Raw genomic sequence first — 8,491 nt, 5'->3', positions numbered from 1 at the left:
TTGATGTGTACATCTACATCAGTGAACATATACCGGGGGGTAAATCTATCCTAGGATATTCTTACCCCCGGTCGGTTTTCCTTAAACTCAAAGAAAATGAACACAAAAGATATAATATTAATACGATATTGAAGTATACATCTACATCAGTGAACATATACCGAAGGGTAAATCTATCCTAGGATATTCTTACCCCCCTGTCGTTTTTCCTTAAACTCAAAGAAAATGAAGACAAAAGATATAATATTAGTACCATATTGAAGTGTACATCTACATCAGTGAACATATACCGGGGGGTAAATCTATCCTAGGATATTCTTACCCCTTTTCGGTTTTCCTTAAACTCAAAAAAATGAAGACAAAAGATATAATATTAATAAAATTTTGAAGTGTACATCTACATCAGTTAACATATACCGGCGGGTTAATCTATCCTAGGATATTCTTACCCCCGGTCGGTTTTCCTAGAACTCAAAGAAAATGAAGATAAAAGATATACGGTTAATACCACATTGAAAGGTACATCTACATCAGTAAACATATAACGAGGGTAAATCTATTTTAGGATATTTTTATCCCCCTGTCGGTTTTTCTTAAACTCAAAAAAATGAAGACAAAAGATATAATATTAATACCATATTGAAGTGTACATCTACATCAGTGAAGATATACCGGGGGGAAAATCTATCATAGGATATTCTTACCCCCCTGTGGGTTTTCTTAAACTCAAAGAAAATGAACACAAAAGATATAATATTAATACCATATTAAAATGTACATCTACATCAGTGAACATATACCGGGGTAAATCTATCCTACGATATTCTTACCCCCCGGTCGGTTTTCCTTAAACTCAAAAAAATGAAGACAAAAGATATGATATTAATACCATATGGAAGTGTACATCTACATCAGTGAAGATTTACCGGGAGGAAAATCTGTCATAGGATATTCTTACCCCCCTGTGGGTTTTTCTTAAACTCAAAGAAAATGAACACAAAAGATATAATATTAATACCATATTAAAGTGTACATCTACATCAGTGAACATATACCGGGGGTAAATCTATCCTAGGATATTCTTACCCCCGGTCGGTTTTCCTTAAACTCAAAGAAAATGAAGACAAAAGATATAATATTAATACCATATTGAAGTATACATGTACATCAGTGAACATAAACCGGGGGGTAAATCTATCCTAGGATATTCTTACCCCCCTGTCAGTTTTCCTTAAACTCAAGGAAAATGAAAACAAAAGATATAATATTAATACCATATTTAAATGTACATATACATCAGTGAAGATATACCGGGGGGTAAATCTATCTTAGGATATTCTACCCCCTGTCGGTTTTCCTTAAACTCAAAGGAAATGAAGACAAAAGATATAATATTAATCCGATATTGAAGTGTACATCTACATCAGTGAACATATACCGGGGGTAAATCTATCCTAGGATGTTCTTACCCCCTGTCGGTTTTCCTTAAACTCAAAGAAAAGGAAGACAAAAGATAAAATAATAATACCATATTGAAGTGTATATCTACATCAGTGAACATATACCGGGGGTAAATCAACCCTATGATATTCTTACCCCCGGTCGGTTTCTCTTAAACTCAAAGAAAATGAACACTAAAGATATAAGATTAATACCATATTGAAGTGTACATCTACATCAGTGAACATCCCAAGTAGCACAGTCACGTCATAAACACGTCTTTTTTTGGGGTTCGAATTCAAAATGACGTCTTTTGAAAATTTGGAACGTCATTATCACGTACCAAAATGGTAACAAAAATGACTTGTCAAACATGACCTAAATTGTACGTGTTTAACACGTGCCAGAATGGTACAAAGAATCACGTGTCGGACATCACCAAAAATAGACGTCTTTTTTAGGTGCTAAAAAGCGCGGACGTTCCCCGTACTGTAACTGCAGTTTGAGCAGTGCATGCTGGGAATCGTGAGCCATTTGCGGAATCGTGTTTTGATGGTATTGTTTCTGAATATAAATAATGTGTTTTGTTAAAGTCACCTGTGATAAAGGTCAGCTTTAAGACAAGTAAGTATAATTCCTATCCTATTCCTATCTAGGTGCATTCTGTGTAAAATTCAGCAGATTGAGTATTCTACGGTTTCTTATTACAGTGTATTAAAATACCGTAGAAAGAACGAGGATACCTACATTAGGTTAACATTTGCAGACGCCTGTATCAAATTAAATATTTTAGGTAGAATACTATATAAAATGTAAATAGTGAAGGTAGTAAAATGATAATGTATGAGTTTTTATTCTCAATAAACCGTATATGGGAGTGACTATGCATGGGAAAGTATGTCATTCTGTGGTGCAGTTTTATTATACAGATCCGTAGATTGTAAAATATACGAAAAAAATTGGACAAGTCTTTAATTTGCCTATTTCATGTCGAGAACAGGACCAACCAACCTCCGCGGGGCTTCTAACCCGTTCCTACTACTACTACTTATACTATGAATCCGTATAATAAAAGCTGCACGCATTGTGGTACTATTTGCCAAGGCGAAAGACTGATAAATACAAGCAAACAACGAGATGACAGTAAGTGTATGCTTTTGGAGGCATTACTGGAACAGACGGTTCTACTAAATTTTAATACATTTCTTACATTTTCAGGTTAGGTTAGAGCATTGTATTTCCTATAGCAGAATATGCACTAAATGAGGAGCTCCATTACTACTTGCAGATTGACTTCACGGGGGTTAGTGTAAATATAGAGTAGACGCATGGGGCAAGGTTCTAGAACACAGGTCCGTACCCCTTCCCACTTAATTGTAACAAAGACAGAAAACAACGTGCCCTGTGGGGCTCTAACCCGCCTTCACTCGCTGACGCTCGCTCAACAATACTATGTGTTCTAGAACCTTCCCGACGCGTAGCATATTAAGTACAGTGCATAAAACACGAAATAACTTTTGTTAGGTGCCCACTAAAAAGCACAAATGCATTCTATTGGAATCAGTGCAGAAGCACAGCAAGAGGGCCCGAGCGGCAACGAGGGGGTGCGTTCGTAGGGAACAGGCACGTCAGCGACGGGGACTATGCGCGTAAAGAAGGATAATGGAAAAGCACACTTACGCTTACAATGATTTCACTATCACTCAAAATGCGGCTTCACTCGAGCAGACGGTTCTACCAAATATAAAATTTATAGGTAAAATATTATAAGAAACATTTTTCGTGAAGGAATGAGAGTGTGAATATAAGTAATTACTGTCAGTGTACAGCATATTGAAATGAATTTTAAGTGATCAGTGAAAGTATTGCATATGTAAGTGTGGTCTTCCACTATTCTCGTTTAGACGTATATTCCCCGTCACTGACGCGCCTGCTCCCTACGGACGCATCCCGTCGCTGCCGTTCGGACCCTGTTGCTGTGCTCCTACCCCTGCTTTTTAGTGGGGAGCTGAAATAAATTGGTTCGTGTTTTATTCACTGAAATTGTTATGCTTTACGTCCACGCTGTATTTGTACTGCGGCCTGAAGTCAATCTGCAAGCACTAATGGAGCTTCTGATTTAGTTCATGCTCTGCTAAAAGAAATGCATTGTTCTAACTTGATATGAAACTGTAAGAAATATGTCAAAATTTGGTAGAACCGTCTGCTCGAATAATGCCCAAAATTCATTTCAATTTGCTGTGTACTGACATTAATTACTGACATTCACACTTTTATTCCTTCATAAAAATATGTTTCACATCGTATGTTACCTATGAATTTTCTGCTAGGTAGAACCGACTGCTCGAGTGAACCTCTTTGGGAAATGACCCTCGACAATTGTTGCAATGCCAATCGTGTATGACTTCAAAGTTAGAAAGAACGAGCCCTATGGAAGTTCTAACCCCTTCGCTCACTCAGTTCTGTTTTGTTTAACCTTTTGTAGCACTACTGTCTTAAATCTAGTGAAAAAATCTACAAAATTGATGAATATTTGGTAGACCCGTTTGTTAAAGTAGTGCCCCCATTGTATATGTGCATAATCAGTGGGAGGATATTACCCAAGTTGAGACAAGGTGACCAGAACTTTTACTTTCAGAAACGGGACGCATACGAATCGGCGACGGGGGGTGGGGTGACTTCCACATTGCATTTTGGGACTCAGCAGTGTTTTCAATTTACAAAATACAAAGTAAGAATGATAACACAGCGTTTCTAACTTAAGTATTACCCAACAATACTTTTAACTACTTCAACACTCAGAATTCCCACTCAATTCCCACTTGAACCACAGAACACTCAATTCTCATTTGAATATTCAGAAGTTCTAGGCACGGCTGAACCTTCTCAATGCGTGGTACGGAAGAGTGTAGATTTAGCATTGGCCATTTATATTTTGAATAATAATTACGGGACACCTGGGTCATGTTTGCTTAAAAACGGGACATTTAGGCTTCCCGTTTGAGAATCTGAAAGAAACGGGACAACGGTTGAAAATAAGGGACTGTCCCGGCCAAAACGGGACGTCTGGTCACCTTGAGTTGAGAGCACTCTCAAACTGCAACCATCGCCCTGCTGCACCTACACACCCTCACAAGACACTTGGCTACCGTAACTGTGCTACAGAATTCGGTGTGGAAATCATAATAATGTAACGGGTTTTTGACTGTTCGAATATTTTGTTCATTAATTGAGTAGACAGCTCCCTCGCATTTTAGATTACAGTACTTACTCCAGTGCCAGCATGTAATGATGGATACTTATCAATGTTGCCACTGAAGTTCAAAAAATATATTCCAGCTCAATTAAGTATCCTCTACATGACTATATTATTATGATTTCCACTGGTAATCGTGAAACGATTCAAAGGAAACCAAATGTCTTATTAAGGGACCGTGATTGGGGGCTGGTGCTGGTTCCAGTCAGATGTGTTTAAGAGAGCTCTTGACATAGGGAATATCCTCCTAATGTTTATGCGCACATTAACAACGGAAGTCTCTTTGGGTCAAAAACCTGCTTTCAGGTGGAACACCAATTCCTCATCATTAAAAAGAAATGAAATTAAATATTTAGTTTCACGTCCCAGGAAAGGCACCGAGCCTAAGGAAGATGGTGATAATGAAATGTGAAAAATGGTGGTATGAAGAAAGTGGGCGGAAACGGGAGAGTGTCGAGAAAACTCAGGCACATGGTGTTTGTCCACCACAAAGCCCACTTGGCACGAGCTGGGATCAAACCAGGGACCCCACGCACTAGAAGTGAACGCTCTACCACTGAGGCACTGCAGCCCCATCAGTAAAAAAAAAAAAAAACATACCTCATTGCTTCGGGGCTTACATATCTGCTGCCACCAAAAGGAAGGTGTGTATACACAACAGGGGCGGATCCAGAGGCGACGACTGCCCCTCCCAGAGGAGGATATTTTTTTTAAAAAATAAAACCTACCCCAGAATTGGAGCTCTTGATTTTTTCAAGCTTGTATTATAAATGTAAGATAAAAACTTTTTTTTTTCACGTTGCAGAATTTAAATGAAGCAATACATAGCAAGAAATTACTTGCCTTGGTGTTTTTGGTCAGAAAATGTCCGCGTTCGAAAACGCAGGTAGTCATTTGTGTTCTTGATGCGATATTTTACGCTCTCACTCCGTTCTCAAAACCGATCCCTGCTTCTTATGGGGCCGCGGTGGCTCAGTAGTAGAGCGTTCACCTCTGGTGCTTGGGGTCCCGGGTTCGATCCCAGCCCCCGCCAAGTGAACTTTGTGATGGACAAACACCGTGTGCGTGGGTTTTCTCGGGGTTCTCCCGTTCCCTCCCACTTTCTTCATTCCACCATTTCATCCATTACTCATCATCACCGTCTCCTTTAGCCTAATCGGCATAATCGTGGGACGTAAAACTCAAAGATTTTCCGATCCCTGCTTCTTGTTAACAACGGGCAGACAATAATCCATAAAATCTATCTGTCCACAAGTTTGTCAATATTTATTTTGCGTATCTTTCCATTTAAAAAGTGGCCATTCCTGCATCGAGGTTGGGACGATTTCGGACTCTTCTTCACACCTTCCTTTACGCTGAAAATATCCAGAACAGAAAGCATGTGAAATTTATGGCTGATATTTTCCTGCCAACTCATTTTTCTTTCTATAAGCTGTTTTTTTTTGATACAAAATGTAGTAAAAACCCACTTTACTGTTTACATAAAATTAAACTACTTCATTTCATGTTAAATGTATTTAGTCGTTGTAATAAGCCTAGGTGTAAATACATGTTATTTGCCAAAATAAGCCTTGTATGTACTCCCACTTTCCAGAGCGTGTGGCCAATGCTCCTGCAAATGATGAATTGATCAACAGCAGACCACCTGACCCCTTTCTGCTTGTCGAGCTGCTCTAGAAATATCACTGTGGAGGATGACATACATACCAAAGTTGCGACAGGTGAGTTTTTGACATGTTATTTTATAATACCCATGTAAGAAAATGCCGAGTAAGAAGAAAAGAAAGAAAGTAGTAATATTTTATTAGTACTTAACTAAAATAAAATAATTGTTGAACAAGGCAATACTTTTATATAAATGAAATATTCAATTTAACGTTCCACGATCAGGCACTGAGGCTAAGGGAGTCGGTGATGATGAGAAGTGAATTAAATGGTGGAATGAAGAATGTGGGAAAAAATTGGAGAACTCCAAGAAAAGCCGCTTGAAGTGAGCTGGGATCGAATCATTGGCCCCAAGCACCAGAGGTGAACGCTCTATCACCGAGCCACAGCTGCGCCAATTTTATTTAAATGTAACTGTTTCAGCAACTACCCTTGTCTTCTTCAGATACACTCTATTTATTTATTTATTTATTATTTTAGATTTTTAAAGTTTCCCTGTTTATTAATTTTTATTCCTTCAGCAACTATTTTATTTGACTTGAGTATTTATATATAAGCAAAGCTTTAATATGGAATGTATCACATGTTATAGTGTTCGCGCTTTTTTTTTTTTTGAATAGATAAAAGTACTCCTCCCGAAAATATTTTTCTCAACAGAGGGGTAAGATATAATTTTCACCAAAGAGAAGTTTTATTATTATTATTATTATTATTATTATTATTAATAATAATAATAATAATAATAATAATAATAATAACTACCGCAACTTCTAACCCTGCTCAGAACAAATAATGTGACGATTTTCACCCTACTACTTGTGACAGAATTCTGGTTCTAGAAGTCTTATTTTTTAAAAATACTCCAGTAACAAGTGAGGGGGCGTTTGCTCACAATTTTTTTACTTTTCGGAATACATAAGTTATACACCATTTTCTTTGTATCAATATCGTATCAATATACTTGATCGTCACTTTTAGCTCACATCCTAAAGTTGGTCTTGGAGTGGCATTTTATATTGTGAGCACATACGTAATGTAGCCTTCTATGAGTGTTTCAGAATTATTTGTCATGTATCTGTATATACAAAGTCTTATATCCCCCAACTTGTTTGATCCTCCTGAACAATCAGAGTTAACAGCTGCAATAAAATCAAAAGTTAAGCTATTACAGAATAACTAAAATTAATGGTAGTTTAATTTCGCTGTTTGGAAGGCCGTTAAAAGTGGGACTTCATGCAAGCGAGTGCAGTAACTAATCGTTTTATTGCGTATTGATTGTCCTCTCCCCACCTGAAAATTTGCACTATGATTGTTCATGATTTTTTTTCTGTTTCAGTGTTCCTATCTGTCATCGTTGGGAGGAAAAGGGACCTTTCTCTGATGCTTGGTTTCCAAAGAGCTGGCGATGGAATTTAACTCCCGCGAAAAAAAGAGCAAAGTTCACGTTGTGCAAACTAGCCTTAAAGACACTTATCATTCGTGAGTAAAAATAAAGATCTTCAAATGAACAAATGCCACAAATCTTCAAAATGTTAGTAGAATTCACTTCCATCTGCCTTGTTGTTTGAGGATGAAAAGGATTCGGCATGCTTGAAACATGTTGACCTGTTCCTCCTCGCTTTGTTGGAAATCAATGTAAAGGCATCTCTTTCGAAAACTAAAAGATGGAAGAAACTGCTACTGGTATAATAGATGGGATAATAAGTGGGATACTTACCGCAGTCCCCATTTTTAACCTACTTAAGCACGTGAGGCTTTTTTGATATGATGCTGCATTTCTGTACTTTCAATAACTATGAAAGGTGTTTTCCTTCATACGAAATTTATAGAAAAATTTGATTCTTCTTATTTTATATTATTAAAAGATCTCTGTAAGTTTTAGATTATAACCAACAGATTTGCATTGTCTACATATTTCTTGTTTGTATTACAAATAATAAAGACAATCAGTGTTTCTTGTTGCATTACAAATAGCATGAATATTATTTTATACGACAAAACGTGCACATTGTACATATAACTAATAAATGTAGAATTCAAATTAATGGTTATGTGTTTTCGCTTTCATCCCTCAGAGGTTAATTAGTTTTAAGATGTACTTTCTTTTTCGATTTTTCACCTCCAAAATAA

General features: G+C 37.3%; 1 long non-coding RNA gene across 1 annotated transcript; it reads left to right on the top strand.

Annotated features, from left to right (window-relative positions):
* The first annotated feature begins 2,006 nt into the window (after positions 1–2,006).
* On the top strand, positions 2,007–8,176 carry LOC145683360 (uncharacterized). The gene is made up of 3 exons (XR_014131062.1): positions 2,007–2,064; positions 6,291–6,417; positions 7,698–8,176. It is a non-coding gene; the product is annotated as an uncharacterized LOC145683360 (long non-coding RNA).
* Positions 8,177–8,491: the final 315 nt, after the last annotated feature.

This window comes from Thermobia domestica, chromosome 4 (genome assembly GCF_964235325.1).
Source record: "Thermobia domestica chromosome 4, izTheDome1.hap1.1, whole genome shotgun sequence".
Lineage (NCBI taxonomy): Eukaryota > Metazoa > Arthropoda > Insecta > Zygentoma > Lepismatidae > Thermobia > Thermobia domestica.
The sequence above is the reverse complement of the archived record's forward strand: the minus strand, read 5'-3'. Positions and strand labels throughout refer to the sequence as shown.